This window comes from Lynx canadensis, chromosome D4, assembly GCF_007474595.2.
Source record: "Lynx canadensis isolate LIC74 chromosome D4, mLynCan4.pri.v2, whole genome shotgun sequence".
Lineage (NCBI taxonomy): Eukaryota > Metazoa > Chordata > Mammalia > Carnivora > Felidae > Lynx > Lynx canadensis.
In genome coordinates this window covers 82,454,991-82,473,766 of record NC_044315.2, presented here as the reverse complement: position 1 = coordinate 82,473,766, position 18,776 = coordinate 82,454,991, and positions in this window count along the sequence as shown.

The window sequence follows — 18,776 nt, the reverse complement described above, 5'->3', positions numbered from 1 at the left end:
GGCCTCAGGGGACAGAAGCTGTGAGAAAAGGGTGAATAATGCCCCAGCGGAGCCAACTGGCCCGGTGAGGCCGCAGCCAGCCCACCTTCAGATGGGGGTTCCTTGGCTGCAGCAGGAGGTAAGTCGGGAGGTAAGTGAGGGTTGGGGGTCTTTTGAAAATCTCCCTCCAGATTTCCTTTGTGAGCCTTCCCAGCTGGAGCCTGAAGCCTCCAAGAACTGTATCAGAGTTTTAGGAAACACAAGAGAAGTTATTTCAGGAGAAGGGAACAGCATGAGCATACGTGTGGAGGTGGGGATAGTAGACAGACTCAGGAAGGTAGAGCAAGGAGAGAAGGGAGGAGAAACTGAGCTGTGGTCCTCAGGGGTTTCATTAGCACCCTGGGGGTTCGGTCCCCACCCTACACCAGTAGTAGTGATTACTGTAGAAAGCTGTGTGCCCCAAGAAGGTCATGTGTGACCCCCCGCTTCGTCCTCACCAGATCCAGTAAGGTTTTTACAGCTGGACCCCATTTTACAGACAGCAAAACCAAAGCCAGGGGAGGTTAACTGTGTCACCCAAGAGCACAGAGTTAGCAAGTAAAGGGTCAGGATTCAGTCCCAGCCCGTGATCTTTTTTTTTTTTTTTTTTTTCAAATCCCAGCCCATATTCTTAACAACTCCCCTAGTGTGCTCAGCAAACAGTGGGAGGAAATCCGGATATATGCTGGGCAGCGCCCATGTTCACTCCACTGTGGTCTTGTCTGGCCCTCCCACTAAACAGAGTTTATTTACCTCTGTCACCGCACGACACTGCACCCACAACTGGTGCTTAGAAAATATCGTGAATAAATAACCATCCTAAGTGCTCACCATGTGCCACATCAGCACAGCCCTACGAGGTTGATATGATTATTAGCCCCATTTCACAGGTGGGGAAACTGAGACTCGGCTAGTAGGGGGTAAGGCCGTGATTCACTAAGCAGCAGGTAAATAAATCAGCAAACTCATTGATAAGCGTGAGTAACGACCAGTGAATGGATAAGAGCAAAGGTAAATAAGTAAGTAAGGAGTTAAAGGAGGGACAGAGGGAGCCAAGGTGAGATGTAGGTCTCAGTGGCGTGCAGGAGAGGTGAAGGCCATTACACCTGTCCCACCTCCAGCTCCCAAGAAAAGGGCTTTTTCTGCTCCCAGGATGGCCTGGGGTCTTTCCAGGCTGTTGCCTAGCAACAGTGCCCTCCCCCCGGCCCCTCCCCCTTTGACTGGCCAGAGCTGGGGCACAAGCAGCCAGCCCCAAGCCCCCCATGGGAATGGGGACCCTGGGCTCTCAGGCTGGGGGCACGAAGGCCAGGGCCAGAGAGGTGGGCCTGGCTGGGCTCCAAGGCTGAGAGAAATGCCCCAAGACCTACCCGAGGGAAGGGCTGCTTCCATTTATTCTGCAGACTGTGCATCTGGCACTGGGTTCATTGCTGCCCAGAGCAGTGACCTGGGGCCCTGAGTTCAAAGCCCTGGGCTGGAGATCTTGTATGAGTCACTTCCCTTCCTGAATCCATTTCCTCGTCTGTAGAATGGGGACACGGTGCCCACTCGTCGGGGGGGACAGTGTGGGAATAGAGCGGGGCCAGGCAAGCCTTCACGCCAGGAGTATGCCGGCCACTTCTAGAGGAGAAAGATCTGGGGTGAAGACCTGTCACAGCCCCCTCCAAGAGAGGATAGCATGCCCTGCGTGGGAGTGGAGTCCTCGAGGGCTCCCTGAGGAGGTGGGCCTGTGGGACCTCCCTCAGTGGGGATGGCAGAGGAAGCAAACATCCTTTCTAAGGCCCTGAGGCCAGAGACGGGAGCCCACCCAGTAGCAGTGACTATTTGCCCACGGCCAGGCACATTTACATTTAGTCCTTACTGCAGCTCCAGAGTTTGGAAGTTGTGCCCCCGGCTCAGAGGAAACCACGGGTTGGCTCAGAAAGGTAAAGAGACTTGCTCTGGGTCACACAGCTGGTGAGCCGAGTGGCAGTGAAGTCCAGCTCCCTTTCCCCCGCTCGGACGGGTGGAGCCGAGAGCAAGTGGCAAAACAATGCCACCGTGGAGTCCTGAGGGGCCCCTCCCGGCCCCGTGAGGGAGTCTGGACTTTGTGCAGAGGGCAGTGGGGAGCCACTGATGGTTTCTGAGCTGGGAGAGAAATGACCCAGGCTGGGTCCTCAGGTCCCTAGGTGCTGTCCTGGGCCATCTGTCTCCACCTCCCACCCCTGCCACCCTCTGCATCCACCCACCCCCCCGCTTCTCAACCACACCGAGAAGCCATGTGTGACGGAGGAGAATGTAAAAATATATGTGTAACTGAACAACAACGTGCTGACAGAACACAGCTATAAATACTCTGACGGTGCAGCACCATTCCGCGGATCCTGCTTCCTGCTGCCTGAGGAGTGGGGGCACGGGGTTTGACAGGTGGGGTGGGAACTCGGAAGGGAAAGGAAAGGGGACGACCACTTGTGGCCCCACTTTGTGCCAAAAGCTTCACGAGTAGTACGTCTCTGATTCTTCCTCCAAACCCCAAAACCCCCTCAGAGAATCACTACTGTCGTCCCCAGTTCACAGGTGAGGAAGCTCAAATTCAGAGAGGGAGGTCGTCTGGTCAAGGTCACACAGCGAGGAGGCAGTGGAGCTGGGATTCCCGCAAGCCCTGCCACGGGCCAGCCCCAGCCGTCCAAAGAACAGCAAGCGGGCTTCAGGCTCTGCTTCCCTCACTCCCCGTCGGGGGCCAGAGAGAGCTTTAGGCTTCCAGGCACTCCCCTGCTTCCATGCCTTCCATGGCTCCCCAGTGCCCTCTAGATAAAGACCAAACTCAGTGAGGCCCTTAAGATCCTGTGCTCTGGCCTCTGACCATCTCTGGAGCCCACCTCCCGCCATGTCCTGCTCTCTGTGCCACAGAGATCTGTGCCTCCGTACCTCCCGTTCCCTTTGCCAGGCATGCTGTCCCTCTACCTAGGGGCTTCAGCTCAAGTGCCACCTCCCCCGACCTCCCACCACAGCTGAGGCCCTCTCGTGCTTTCCCTGCGATTTGTGAAGCCCCATTGTGACCCGGTGGGTCGTTAGGGGTGGCGGCCACAGCCGGTGAGGGCGGAGACGGGGCGGGTGCCCCCAAGTGCTCGGCCCCTCAGGAGGTGCCATGTCACATAAATGCCCCTCTCTGATGCACGGGCGGGGCCGGGCAATGACCGCACCAGGTGAAGTGGCCTTCGATCTGTCAGAGACAATCTGGGGTGGCGTGAGACAGACGTGGAAGGGAGCTGGCCTCTGGGCTCCGGGGTGAGCAGGGAAGGAAATGGAGGAGGAAGAGAGGCAAGGGGGCTCCCGGGGCCCCTGCAGAGGGCACTGGATACCCACTGAGAAGTCTTGGGAGTAAGTTGGCCCCGTCTCTCGGACCCTCGCTGTGTCCGGACCAGCCTTCCACACGCGGTCTGAACCTGTCTGCACCTCTGGCCAGCGTGGGGGCAAAGGTAAGGCCGCCAGCAGGTTCCCTGTTCGTCTTCAGACCTTCCCAACGGACCGGCGCTGCCCCATACAATGCCCCACCTACGGCATTTTTACTTTGCATTTTCTAGTAGCCACTTAAAAAAAAAAAAAAAAAAGCAGCTGAAGTTAATTTTAATGTTTTATTTTTTTAGTGTTTATTTTTGAGAGAGAGAGAGAGAGAGTTTGAGCAGGGGAGGGGCAAGGACAGAGGGGGACAGAGGAGCCAAAGCAGGCTCTGTGCTGACAGCAGTGAGCCCAGTGATGGGACTTGAACTCAGGAATTGTGAAATCATGACCTGAGCCAAAGTCGGACGTGTCACCGACTGAGCCACCCAGGTGCCCCAAATTTTAATGTTCTATTTAACCCAGTAGACTCCAATATCATTTCATGTAATCCAGCTTTTTTAAATTGTTGAGATTTTTTTTTAACTTTTTTTTCTTACTAAGTGTTCAAAATCCAGCGTGTGTTATATACTTACAACACATCTCAGGTTGGAGTAGACACATTTCAAGTTCTCAACGGCTACATGCGGCTACTGCACTGGCCACTGGGAAGCACTGCTCTAGACGATGCCCTGACAAGAGCCAGGACCATGACTGTATTCACCACAATTATCTCTAGGGTCTGGCATGTAACACATACTCAGGAAATGTTTGTTGAATGACTGGCTGACCGACTGGGTAAGTGGAAGAATGAATGAATGAATAAATGAACAAACGATCTGAGACGTTGTTAGATCAAAAGCCAGATTCCCAGCATGTGCCATGAGAAGAGCCTAGAAATAAATTCTAGTCCCACTTTTGCATCTAAGCCTTTGCGTGACCATAAGTGAGTCCCTCCCCTCTCTGGATCTCAGTTTCCCCATCTGTACGATGGGTTGTGGGTTGGACTGCATGATTTTTTTCTCTGCCTTTCACTAGAGGTGCTCAAGGGGAGGCTGCTGTCCTCTCTGCAGCTCCCTTCCCTATGTCAGGCCCCCGGGGAAGTTCCCTGCCCCATTGCCCCAACTACCCCACTCTCCCTCCTCCTGTGTGTGAGACAGGAGGTCTCAGGAGAGGCCTCCAGGTGACCTTCTGTGCAGAACAGAGCCAGGCTTCAGTGGACTCCTGCCAAAAATAGCCGTGGCACAGGGAATGAGGCTACCATGTATCCTCGGGCTTGGCCCTCCTCCTTGGTCACTTCCATATCTCACATTTGTTCAGAGCTAGGAAGAGAGCAGGGCAGCGCTTATCCCTTTGATTCTGTAGAGAAGGAAAAGGGAGGCCAAGAGATGTGCGCAGTCCTGTCCAAGGTCACACAGTGAACAGGGCAGAAGTGGGCCTCTATTTGCCTCATCTGAAAAATGGGCACAAAACCTGCCTTCCTCCCATCGAATGTCAGTGCCTCAAACCCAGCCTCTGCTGCCTACAGCCCTGTGATACTGTCTCGCTGTACCTCTGGAACTCCTTCTTTGTCAATGGGGATAACAATCATCCGATTGCCGTGCCACTGCAATGTGTTAACATAGGTAAAGTGCTTCGAAAGTGATAGATATTATTATTAGCCTTCACAGGGGAGCGGTCCGCAGTTCAAATGAGGCGAGGGGTGCGACTGGGACTTACAAACTGTAAAGTCCTCTCTTGAGAGGCGGGCACTTTTTGGCTGCAAACGAGGTTGCAAACTGTACTCCACACAGTGACTTGCAAAGTGTTTTGTGAACGTTGCCGCATTAAGGAGGCTGTTGCAGATTAGCTTTTTATAATCTGAAAGGCACTTCATAAATCACTTTGGAGACCTTAGGGCTCTTTGTAAGGGCTTTCTAGACTGTCGAGTGCAAGTCTGAAACGAGTGGCCTTTCAAAGCCATGGGCAAGAAGCAGGGTGGGAGCGGGTAGAGGAAGAAACTAGAACCAGAGAATCACGACAGCAGCCCATTTCCCCTCTGATCTCGGCACCATCGCCACCCATGCCAGCCGGTGCGGAGAAATTCCAGCGCATCTGCAGATTCCTGCTATTCTCCTCTGAGGCCAGGGAGGCCTCGCTGCATTGCTGACTCAGCCAAACGGGATGAGTTAAGCAGGAATTGGGCCCCATCTTCCTTGCACTTCTGCCTCGTCTTTTTTCTTTTTCCTACCACAAAGGCAATGAACCTGACACCATTTAAAGATTTCCCTGTGGGCTGGGAAGGTGGTGAGCTCCTGGGCTGCCCGATGACCTTGCTCTGAGGCCCAGACTTGGGCCTGCTCTAGAGACCCAGCCCAGACTGCCTGCTACCCCCGAGTTGACAGAGTAGCAGGGGTTCAAGGGCTGGGGGCAGGTGGAGGCCACTGCCTTCAAACAGATGTGGGGGGCGGTGCAAAGGCCCCAGGTTCTTGGGTTCCAATCCCAGCCCTGCATGTTTCTCACCTACGACCTTGGGCAAGTTCCCTTACTCTGAGCCGGGAGTCCCTCAGCTGTAACTTAGACTGATAATGCTCTTTTTTTTTTTTTAATTTTCTTTTAATGTTTATTCATTTTTTGAGAGACAGAGACAGAGTGCAAGCAGGGGTGGGGCAGAGAGAGAGGGAGACACAGAATCTGAAGTAGGCTCCAGGTTCTGAGCTGTCAGCACAGAGTCCAAGGCAGGGCTCGAGCTCATGAACCATGAGATCATGACCTGAGCTGAAGTGGGGTGCTTAACCGACTGAGCCACCCAGGCGCCCCGATAATGCACATTTGCTTGCAGGCTTTGGGTGGCCTGGTGTGCATGCAAATTCTGTCCCTTCTGCTATCCATAGGCCTGTGGGCTTTCCAATAAGGGAGAAATAGAAGGTGAGGCAGCCTTTACAGCTTCGGGGTCATGAGCATGGCATTTCAAGTCCTAAAGACCTGGATTCAAATCCTGGCTCTGTGACACACAGCTTTGTGTCTTTAGGCGAGTCACATCAACCCCTTGAGCCTTCATTTCCTCAGCTATAAAATGGGTGTAATAATAGTTGCTACCTTGCAAAAAGCTGGTGAGTATTTGTGTGGCACAAAATGGCACCTAAGGACTGTTCCATCAATGGTAACTGTGATCTGCCTCTCCCCAAACCATGTGGGGAACCCCAGTGTACTTCCTAAGGCCATGCAATTCCCCTTCCTGTGCCTCCTCACATTTGGGCAATTCCTTGATAAAAAGCCTGCCTTACCATGTGACCCAGATGACATCTGGGGCCCTGAGCCCTCTTCATCCAGCTAGAGTCTTCTGCCCCTGCCGTTTCTGCAGAAACCTTTTCTTTTTTTTTCCACAGCCCCATCTCCTTATGGTCCCTGGACTGCATGATGTTGGCCCCAGAGTGGAAGCTCCTCTGAGCTCCTTATACAAACCAGGCACAAGCAACGCACCCTTTGCTGTAGGTGTCGCAAAGGAGGGTCTACCGGAATCTGCTCCAGAGCCGTCTCCCTGAGCTCACCCCAGGCTTTCTCCACCTGCTGGCTTCTGCCTCTGTCCCTCCTGCCCTGCCTTCTCTTCCTCTCCTCCCTTTTCAGGAGCAAGACATCAACATTTTGCCTTCTGCCTCCCGCAGCGTACCTCATTTTTTTGAACCAAGCCAGGCTCTTCCCGGGATTGTAGTGAATGCGAGTTTGCTTCATCTAGTTGCATCCATGGGTCTGTGTGATATTTCAGGGCTGGTACCATGTCCCTGCGCACTGTTGTATCCCCAGCCCCCAGCCCAGTATTTGGCCCCCACTAGGCATTTGGTAAATACGTAGCAAGTAAAAATGAGTGGGACAGGGGCTACCGAGGAAGGGGACCGAGAAAGTTGCCTTCTGTGGCCGTCTGGGGCCTCTTGCTCTTGGAGGTCAGTTCTGTGGCAGAGGGACTAATTCAGGACGAGGCTGAAGCTGATGTGTGTCCGTCTCAGGCCCCAGAAACGACACAGTGCTAACACATTCTTGGCTCCTCCGAGGGCCGTGTGAACAGTAACACTCGGGGGTCCTTCTTTAGGGTCTAACACATCGGCCTGTCCTGAGGGGTACAAAGGGCAACAAAGAAACAGGGCAGGGGCTCCCAGGACAGGCTTCCCATCGGACTCCCTGGGACTTTACTCCCCGTAAAGTATTTAACCACCAGAGCCACCTGGGCCTCACACCTCCTTCCCAAGACCTGATTCAAATGTCTGATGTGGGACGTGGTGATTGATTTATTAAAAGTCCTAGGTGATTCCAATATACCTCCCTGACACAGAGAAAAGAACTGTTTCTTTTTTTGTTTTTAAACTAATCTGTCTGTAATGCCTGTGGGGTTTCCACATCGGGCCCCCTGAGGAGCAGGCTGTCGGTAGGCCGGTGGTTCAGGGTGAGGGCCTGGCCAGATGGGAGAGAGGAAGGGACATGGGCTTTGCAGGCATTGGAGAACCTGGGTTTGAACCCTGTCCTCCAGCATCCCAGCTCTGTGGCCTTGGGCAAGTCACTTCAGCTGTGTGCATGTCGGTGTCCTCTGTTAATTGACAGAATTCCTACTGCACAGGTTGGCTGGGATCAATCGCCTAACACAGGGTCCAGCCTAGAGCCGGTGCTCCATAAAGTGTGGTTCCGTTACCTTCCTGACCAAGCTACGGGGTGGGAGGGGAGGTCACGTGGGGCCTCCAGCCTGGCTCAGATCCTGACGGGAAGAACCCCGGCCTGGGAGAATGTTCTAGTGCTGACCCATCATGATATGTGACCTTGGCCAAGTCCGCCTCGGTGACCCCATTCAGCTCTGACCCGGGAGACAGGTGAGGGCTGACATTTAAGGGGGTGAATAGATCTGTTTCAGCCAATTCTCTGGGGCAGATCACTCAACCTCTCTGAGCCTCAGTTTCCTCACCTGTGAACAGACATCCAGCAGTGTGCACATCTCACTGCAACTCTGTTTGGTGACGTCATGTCGCTAGCTTGGAGTGGGCCATGGTGGGAGTATTGACACCACGTAAATTGGCAAACATTACAAATCGGGATTTCCCCGGCCTCCCCTTCCATCCCCACTCTGCCCCTGACAGTCAGTTCACCAGCACATCGGCCACCGGGACTCCGATAAATCAACTTTCACCATGGTTGTTGGGAGATTCAGAGAACTACTGCCTGTTAAGCAATTAGCACAGCACCTGGGACTTAGCACAGCACCTGGGCATTAATATGTGCTAGTCACACACACTTAAAATTTATCAGCTATCACTTTGTCTCCGGCCTGATAAATGGTGATCACATGTGTGATCTCATATAGCTTTAACAACCCTAGGAAATATCTAGAAGAGGAAATTCAGGCTCAGATGGGCTCGCTGACTTCAAATGCAATTAGATTTTGCAGGCCTACTATGTGCTGAGTTTATTTTTATATACCCATCTCAGTTCAGCCTCACCAATCCCTTTTTCTCACTACAGTGGAAAGGCCCAGAATGGGCAAGCGACCCGCCCAAGGTCCCACATTGCGCACGGGGCCTTGTATCTGTCTTGAACCTACATGCACGGGTCTCCGCTTCTGCCCGGCTCCCTCCGAACCACATCCAGCTGCATTCTCTTCTGAATCAGGGTAAGCTTTGCCGATATGATCTCTCTGGCCCTTTCTAGCTCTGACATCCTCGGTATTTAAATCAGCACATGAATATTTCACAAGCATCCCCGGCGAAAATAACCCCCTGCCTGGTTATGTCAGGCCGAGGCCCCAGTGGCTGCCGGGCGCTTCAGCTATTTGCGAGACCTGCAATTCCACGAGGCCGCCCGGCAGCAGCCAAGGAATCGATAGCCTTTAAATAAGTAATTAGAGGAGCTGAGGACGTCGGCACAGCCAGGAGTGAGCAGGGGAATATAAACTCATAACTCTCCCAGACTCACTGTGGAAGGCCGGGCTCTGTTTCTTGCTCAAGACATGTGGCGGGGCCTGGGGCAGGGCGAGGGGTGGGGGAAGCACAGGGAAGCGGAAGATGAGGCATTTATTGAGCCCTCCCCATGTGTCAGGGCTTGCTTTCATCATTGCCATGCCCGGTGTTCTCCAAAGATGTTAAGGCTCAGAGAGGGGAAGTCAGTTGCCCAGGGCCACACAGCTAGGAAATGGCAGAGGCTGCAGGCCTGTCTGACTTGAGCACAGATTTCTCTCAGCTTTGGCACTATTGACATCTTTTTGGCCAGGTAATTCTTTGTTTTGGGGGTGGGGGGCCCTCCTGTGCATTATAGGATGTCTTAGCCCTGGCCTCTACCCTCTAGATGCTGGTAGCACGTCCTCCTCACTTGTGACACTCGAAAATGTCTCTGAACATTGCCATATGTCCCCTCGGGGGCAAAATCCCCCTCCGCCCCGGTGAGAGCCCCTGCTTTAGAGTCTGTGTTTACTAGGCTGTTCCTCTCCTCTGCTGCCGGTGGCTCTTAGGATAAGGATCAAAATCTTTCTCCCCACCGAGAGAGGCAGTTCTGGAACCAAAGCCAGGCCAGGTGAGAGCACACCAGCTGTGTGACCTTGGGCTAGTTCTCAACCTCTCCGTGCCCTGGTTTCCCTATCTGTAAAATGAGCCCTCGCCCCCACAAAAGGTGATCGTGAGGTTTAAATGAGTTAGCGTATGTGAAGCATTCAGAGCAGTGCCTGGCACACACAGCGTGAGCCATCACGACAGTCCAAGGGCCTGCGTGACCAAGTCCCAGCCCATGCCTGTTCTCCCCATCAGAAAGGGGAGAAGGACCCCAGCTCCTGCTAGGGAGCTCCACAACAACTTCTGCTGTTCCTCGTCCTCCCCTCGCACTCCCCCTCCTGCCAGCCTTGGAGATGCTGGAGAAAACAGCGACAAGGACGGCCACATAGTCCCACAGGATCACAAGGCACTAAGAACAAAAACTGCCTCTTCCTCTTTCCCTGCAGTGCTGGTGGTGCATAGAGAGGCGTGTGGAGGCCCGCACCTGATTTACAAAAGCATCCGATTAAAATACAATTCCTTTTATTATCCAGTAAACTATAAAAATACATATAAACAAACACATTTTGTCACTGGAGTTGGTCAGCACATTTTACTGGTCTATAGCGTGTGTTTTTGTTACACTGACATCTGTTAAAAACAAGGTTCCAGAATGCTGTCCTCCTTTGGGTGCTTGGGAGAAATAGTATCTAGAAAGGCATTCCAGGGTGTCCTTACAGGAACAGCTCCCAGTGCAGGAGCATATGTGGGCGTGGCTTAAATCTTCCCTTTCTTTAGAAGGAAGGGTCCCTAGACATTACCAGGTCTAGTCTTCTCCTAGTGGAGGAATCTGAGGCCCAGGACTGTCCTTTGTCCAAGATCAGAGAACAACTTGTTCAGCAACCGTTTTCTGAGTGTATTAGTGAGCCCCAGCTGCTGTAATAGATAGGCCCTCAACCTCAGTGGCACAATGGAGTTGTCTTTCTTGCTCACATGGCAGGTGTTCTGGTTAATGAATGAGCCTTCTAGATGGTGACTCATGGACCCAGGTTCCTTACTTGTGGCTGCACCCTCCTCTAGGGCCTCAGAATCATCCGCTTTCAGCTGGATGGGGAAAGAATTCTGAAGATTGCACATTTTTACAGATTTTTACAGGTTTTTTTTTTAATTAAAAAAAATTTTTAATGCTTATCTATTTTGGGGAGAGAGAGAGACAGAGTGTGAGTGGAAGAGGGGCAGAGAGAGAGGAAGACAGAGAATCTGAAGCAGGCTCCAGGCTCCAAGCTGTCAACACAGAGCCCGACACGGGGCTTGAACTCATGAACCATGAGATCATGACCTGAGTCATGTTTAACCATGGATGTTTAACCAACTGAGCCACCCAAGTGCCTGGAGTCTTTTTTTTTGTTTTAATTAATGTCAGGCTGGGGAGTGGCCCATGTTGCATCTATGCATGTTCCATTGGCCATTCCTAAGTCATATTCCATACCTAACTGCAAATGAGGTTGGGAAGTGTAGTCTGGCTGTGTGTTCAGAAGGAAGAAGACACAGGCTGGTGGGTAGTGGACCAGGTCTCAGTGTCTGGCCCTGGGCTAGAAGCTGCCTGGGCAGGGATGGCTAAGAAGGCAGACCTGCCCTCTTGGGGCTCACAGTGTGGAGGCGGTGGGGTGTGGTAGCAGGTGCAGGCAGCTAATGTCCTCAGCCTGAGGTTCAGAATAAGGACTTGTCTTTTTGAGCCCTCCCTCCCATTGATCACTGGAAGTCTATTTACTTCTCTCTAGAGAGACCCCATCCCACGATAAGTCTGAGACTGCTGGGGTCCTTGCCAACTCAGTCCAAAAGGAGTCAGCGATCCCCGTTTCTAAAAGACTGCAGAGAAGAAACTGGAACGCCTGGTTCATTTTCTGAAAGGCCCTATTCTCTGCAGTCTTTCCTTTTCGGGGGAGGTGGAGGGAGCCTCTCTCCCCAGGTCACCTGTCACTTCACACTGCCACAGGCCTGGGCTCTCAATAGAACAGCTCTGGAGAGATGGCCTGGCTCCTCAGTTCACCTGCACGTGTGTGCACACGCACATGCACACATGCATGTATGCACACGTCCCTCAGAGCCACCTATAGCAGGGCATCTGGGTGGCTCAGCTGGTTAAGTGTCCGACTTCAGCTCGTGTCATGATCTTGGAGTTCGTGGGTTTAAGCCCCGCATTGTTGGGCTCCATGCGGGCAGCACAGAGCCTGCTTGGGATTCTCTCTGCCCCTCCCCAGCTCACACACACACACACACACACACACTCTCTCTCTCTCTCTCTCTCTCTCTCTCTCTCTCTCTCAAAATACGTGTATGAACTTTAAAAAAAAGAAAAGAGCTAGCTATAGCACACATTTGCCACTTTAGTTAACCAGTATCTATTTGGGGGATCCCAAGATGGTGAGAGGACCTCCCATTACAGAAGCTGATCGGGGCAGATATCTGCACCCCCATCAGCTAGAATAGGGACATGTGGCCCAGAGTGTGGCCAAATGGACGTGCCCTCCCAGGACTTTGTTTTGTTTTGTTTTGTATTTTAATTTTTTTCAACATTTATTATGTTTGAGAGACAGAGAAAGAGCACAAGCGGCGGCGGGGGGGGGGGGGGCAGAGAGAGAGGGAGACGCAGAATCCGAAGCAGGCTCCAGGCTCTGAGCTGTCAGCACAGAGCCTGACTCGGGGCTGGAACTCAGGAACGGCGAGATAGTGACCTGAGCCAAAGTCGGATGCTCAACGGACCAAGACACCCAGGCGCACCCCAAGGACTTTGAATCTTTACAGTGACACAGGCACAGGGCCAGTCGAACTTTAAAGGCCACTGCAGCAGAATGGCATCTAGTGATGTGTGATACATCATCTCCATGGCCCAAGGTGCCAGCAGGAGCCCCAGGGACCAGCTGGCAGATGGCACCTTGGCTGGGCCTTAACTCTCTGGGTTCCTGTTAAGCCTGTTTCTCCAGTTCCCTTGCATGCACCACCTGACACTTTTCCAGACAATTCCTTTAGGTTAACTGGAGTCAGTTTTTACTAACTGCAGCCGAGAACCCTTCTTATGCAGCCCGTGCTGGAGCCAGGCCACCAACCCACACCCTCCAGGATTTCCTTTGCTGCCAGCTTCACCCAGGGCCATCCCAGATCCCACCCCCCCCCCCCCACACACACACAGGACTAACAGCTTCCACACTCAAGGGAGAAGCCAAGGCTCCTGGCTCTTTCCTCCAGGAGATTCTGAGCAAATCTCTAATTAACCTGTCTGTTCACACTCCTTCGACATCCAAAGTTCTCAAGAGGGCTGTGGGCAGAACCAACATAATTGGTTTTCTTTGCAATCCTGTGTATTTTATGCATTTAAAACTGTTATTCTGAGAAGAGATCCATCGTCTTCACTCAGTGCCAAAGGGGTCTGGGGTGCCAGAAAGGTGAGGATCCCCCTGGACTGCTGGTAACAGGATTCCCTCCTCCATGATGCAAGGCCCCTTTGCTTTATGAGACCCCTAATGGGTTAGAGAACCACCCCATCCTCCCAGGGCCGTTCTCTCTGGAAAGAGATCCCTACTTCCTTCTGGGGCCAGCTCCTCTCCCCACCCTAGAGGTAGGTGGTCCCAGCAGAGGCCGCCATGTTGTCACATAACCCCACTCTCCAGCTTCAGCTGACTGGTTAGGGAGGGCTGGGCTCTGGACCCAAGCCAGGCCAGACAGGCCCTTCTCTGCAGTTGCTTTTTCTTTTGCTTCTTCTTTCTCTTTCTCTTTTTTTCTTTTCCTTTCCTTTCTTTTGAGAGAGAGAGCATGAGCAGGGGAGAGGGGCAGAGGGAGAGAGAGAGAGACTCTCAAGTAGGCTTCATACTCAGCATGGAGCGGGACATGTGGCTTGATCCCATGACCCAGGGATCACGACTTAAACCAAAATCAAGAGTTGGACACTCAACTGACTGAGCCACCCAGGTGCCCCTCTGCAGTTGGTTTTCTAAAGTGGAACTCGGGGTCACCAGTTACACTCTTCCCTGTGGGGGCTCAGAGTCGAGAGTGGTCAAGTTTCCCACAAAGTAAGGGAAGCCAATTGAGTAGGACAGAGAGGCTGAAGAGAGAGAGACAGAGAGAGAAGAAAGGAAGAAAGAGAAGGGGGGGATGCGGGGAGGGGAGGGGAAAGGGAAGGAGAGGGAGCTGGCTGCATCCTGGCCCATGATTTGTTTAGTTGTGACCCTGCTGGTTTGGTATTCATTTAGGTATGGTTATTCATTGCTTCCTTAAGTTCCCCATTTTTGGCCTCAGCTAGTTGGAAATGTAGTTTGTCACTGTCTGTCTTATTCCCACTGAATCCCCAGGGTCTGCACAGAGACTGGCACATAGTAGGTGTGCAGCCAGCACCCGTGAATGAAGGAATGAATGAATGAACAAGGTACGGAGGAGAGGGTGAGTGTGTCTACGTGGGGAGATGTCAGGAATCATATGGGGCGGGAGGTGATATTCAAAGTGGGATTTAAAGGGTTAATAGGAGCTTTCTGGATGACAGCTGTGGGGGAAGAGGCTGGAAAAGACAGCAGAGACTAGGTTGAAAAAGGCTTAACTATCAGACTAAAAATTGGGATTTTTAAATTATTTCTCATGCCTCTGTATTTCGAGAGAGAGGGAGAGAGAGAAAGTGTGAGCAGGAAAGGGGCAGAGAGAGATGTGGATGTAAAATCCAAAGCAGGCTCTGTGCTGACAGCAGCAAGCCCGGTGTGGGGCTCAAACTCATGAACCGAAACACAAGAACGTGACCTGAGCTGAAGCCAGATACTCAACCAACTGAGTTACCCAGAGCCCCAGGGTTTTGGGGGTTTTTTTAAATTGTATTTAAATCCAAGTTAGTTAATATATAGTGTAATAATGGTTTCAGGAGTAGAATTTAGTGATTAAACATTAGGATTTTTAGGGGCACCTGGGTGGCTCAGTCAGTCAAGGTTAAGCGTCTGCCTTCAGCTCAGGCCATGATCTCACGGGTCCATGGGTTTGAGCCCCACATTGGGCTCTGTGCTGTCAGTGTAGAGCCTGCTTTGGATCATCTGTCCCCTTCTCTCTCTGCCCCTCCCCCCCATGCTCTCTGTTTCTCTCAAAAAATAAACATCAAAAAAATAAACATCATTTTTTTAATTGGGATTTTTACAAGTAGTGGCTTATCTAGGTCTAAATTCTAAGTGTTCCTAATGATGCCTGAGCTCCATCTATATGAGCAAACGTGTGGGTGCGCTTAGGCTCCCCTCATGGCCCTGCCTCTAGAGACCCTGCTAATAGGAAAATCAGGCTCTCTTTCCATCCCATCCAACACCCTCTCTCATCCCCGACTGCCCCCACAGCGGTCCCTGCTAAGCCTTCTTGTGGCTCCATCCAGCAGGTCCTGACCTTCACCGACCTCTGGGCAGCCTTCCACCTTCTGACCTTCACCCCCACTGCTTCTCCCCTGCAGCTCCTTGTCTGTCCCTCTCGAGGTCTCTTCTTCCTGGACCCACAGCCATTCCTTAAATATCAGTGGCCTTCAGTGCCTGTACTGCTTCCTTCCCTCGCTCTGCACTCCCCCCTGGATGGCCCCTTCCCCTCCTGTGGCTTCAGGGACCACTTCAAGCTGCACATTCCCATCGGCTCCAGACGCAATTATCCGGAGACTGGACCTTCTCCTCCGGGCTCTGCCGTGGGCACTTTGGACGCAAACACATCCCAAATCAGACTCATCATCTTCCCCTCCTGCCCACTGTTTGCACCCTCCTCCTGATGTACATACCGCCTCCTGTTCTGTGAAGAGCCTGTGAGGAGAGGGAAGGAAACAGGCTCGGAGGAGGGCAGGACTGAGCACATGGAGTGTCTGCCTGACTCCGGTCATGCTGCTCGATTAGGACTCAGGATGGGGCAGTATTTCTCACCTCTGACCCCCAGGCCTCCGGGGGCCCGGCCAGTAAACGTTGACCAGATCGATTTCCACCGTGTTGGGAAGTCAGCGGTCAGCTGCTGACCACACTGTCAATTATTCAGGCTCCCTGGGATTCCACCAAGAGCAACGATTTAACTAAAGCATGACTCCATTGTCCTCACGCACCCAACTTTCCCTCAGAGGCCTGGGCGGGGGGGCTGCCTCTTGGAGCAGCCAGGCTCCAAGGTCTGACCCAGCCCCTGCTCCCACTCCCCAACCCATATGTCCATCCAGGACTTGAGAGCATCTTCATCATGCGGTGTCTTGGAGGTTTTCCTGGGCCAAGGCGGGGGAGGGGGCTGAGGCCTTGAAGGCATAGCTGGGACCAATGGCCGGAAGTTACCTGAGGCAGGTCCCGGCAGGTGTAAGCTAGCGGGCAGCAGACCACCATCCGGAGGCACAGCTATCACACGGAGAGACTGGACTGTCAAGGAGAAATAACGATCATTTTCAGGGTGCTTTAAATTTGCAAACTTTTCATGACATGCATCATCATGTGGCCTCCAGCCTTTTTTGGGAACCAGGTGATACATAAATAAAAACACGTTCATTTGATAGTTGCTTATTGAACAGGCCAGGCACTTTGCTAGGTGCTGTGGATGAGATAAGAATATCAATTTGGCCCCGCCCTTGAGTAATACTAGCACTAATGCTAATAATAAGGGGAACTCTGATGTGTCACGGAAGGTTCTAAACACTCGACATGCTTCAAGGCACACTACCCTCATAACAACCCAGTGAGGTGGCTGCTGGAGCTGTCTCCATTTTACAGGCAAGGCAAGATTTTACAGGTGAGGCACAGAGAGGTACAAAACGTGCCCAAGGTCACACAGCCTCTGCAAATGATGCAGCTGGAATTAGAGCCCAGGTGCCTGATTTTGAGCCCCTGCTCTCAGCCTCTCTGATCAAAGTTGTGTGTGTGTGTGGGGGGGGGTGGTTCGTTGGGGTTAGGTAGATGATCACATATGTAATGATCTAACAGAGCTGTGGAGGAGAGATCAGAACTAATCTATCCAGGTTGCAGGGAGGAGGTGACGAGTCAGTGAAGGCTTTCTAGAAGTGTCCTTTAAGCCAAGAACTTTGGGAAGAAGAGTTGGATGGAGGAAGAGTCCAGGGAAGGAGGAACACTTACAGCGGTAGCACTTCCAGCTGGAAGACCCTGCAGCCCCAGTGCCCTGGGAGGACCCCCTCTGGGCCTGGGCAAAGGGGAGCAGGCAGACGGGGCCACGGCTGCGCTTCAGCCTCCCCCTCACTGTGCCCACTTCCTCTCTGTCTGCCAGCTGTATTTTTAGAACTCTTACTTTCCGATGGCTGGTGGGCTGGCAGTATCTGGGCCTTCCTCGGGACTTTTATAGTCTCCTACCGCGGGTGTCTCCATCACAGCCCTCCCCTCGGAGACCTGAGCTGCTGGGCTGATCGGAAGCCCCTGAAGCCCTGACTGCTTCACCGACACAGTCGGGAACCGGTCCCCTGGGGTCAAGGGGCCCACACTCAATTGCCAGTTGACACTGGCCACCTCTTTCCCCTCTGTCTGCTTTCTCTCTTTCTTCCTGCCAGTTCAGTGCCACTCCGCTCCACGGTCCCGATCTGTGTCAGACACCGGACTGCTGGGCGCCGACAAGACAGACCTAAAACTGACTTGGGTGCCTTTAGCATTGCCTGTGCTAGAGGCAGGGTGAGTGTACACGATTCATATCCCAAACTGGGACATGCGTGAAAGCAAAGGGGCGCTGTTAACAGTTCTGCTGGAAGCACAGCATCAACCCAAGCAAACGGAGATGGGAGGTCACCGCAGTTCAACAGAAGGATGGAAAAGTGAGGAGAGACTTGATGAATGCAGGGGCAGGTAGAAGGGAGTCTTGGTCAGGGTAATGGCACTTGCAAGGATGCAGCAAGTTTGGGGATAAGTGGAGAGTTTATGGTGGCCATAACCCGGTACCTGGACCATGGAGAGGGGGCGGGAGGAGAGCCCAGGGTGGACTCCTGGTGGGAAAAGGTGGACAGTTCGGTACAAGTGGAATAGAGTGGCAAGACCTGTCACCCCTGGGCCCATGGCAGGCATCACCAATTGATCATTGCACTCTCCTTCCCATGGATTCAACCTGCCAGCCCTCAGCACAATGCTGGGGCTGGTCACTTCCAGCTGTCAAGCTGTGCACTAGAGGAAACCTATTTGCCACAAGGGGCTCAGCAATGGGCACAGGGTGTACTTAGCCGGAGAAAAGGCTGGAGTTCAAATAGAGAGAGGCCCAGAATGCGGGACCAAGGAGCTGGAATCTTCTCCAGGTGTTAGGGAGTCGTGTTAGGGGGAGGGATGTACCAAAGACTAACATTTCAGGAGTCTTGGGAAGGTTGCCGAGGTGGCAGGGAAGCCAGTGAGGGGGTGCCGACATCCAGGTGAGAGAGGAAGACCTTCCCCTCCCCTGAACTGGGAGCAGAGAAGGTTGTCTGATGACTGAGCAGATGCTGTGGGGCAGGAAGAGAAGAAGAAGGCATTGAGGATGCCTCCCAGGCTTCCCCGGAGCCTGACTTGGAGTCTGGGAGCGCACTGTCTGCCAGGCAGGTGTGTCAGCACTGTGGGGGTTCCTGATGGGCAGCTTTGCTCCAGAGGTCACCAAACAGTGCAGGATCTCCGAGGAGAGGGCCACCCTGGACTCGGTGCCCCCAGGATGGGGGTGGGGCAAACTGGTTCAGCAGGTGTTACCAGAGAGCACCGGGGCCTGGAGAAATTTGCCTTTTGAGGGAATGAACCATCACAAAGATCTCATCCCTGCCCCTCAGGACCCTACAGAGGAGAAGGGGGGCCTGCAGTGGTTCCCGCCCCATCTCTGAGCAATGGGAGCCCAAGGGAGCTGCTTGCAAAGTTTCAGGGTGACTTCCACAAAGGGAAACTGACGCTTCATTCCCTGGTTGGATGTCCGCTTAGCCATGGGCTGCCACCTGCCCCAGGGTCACCAGAG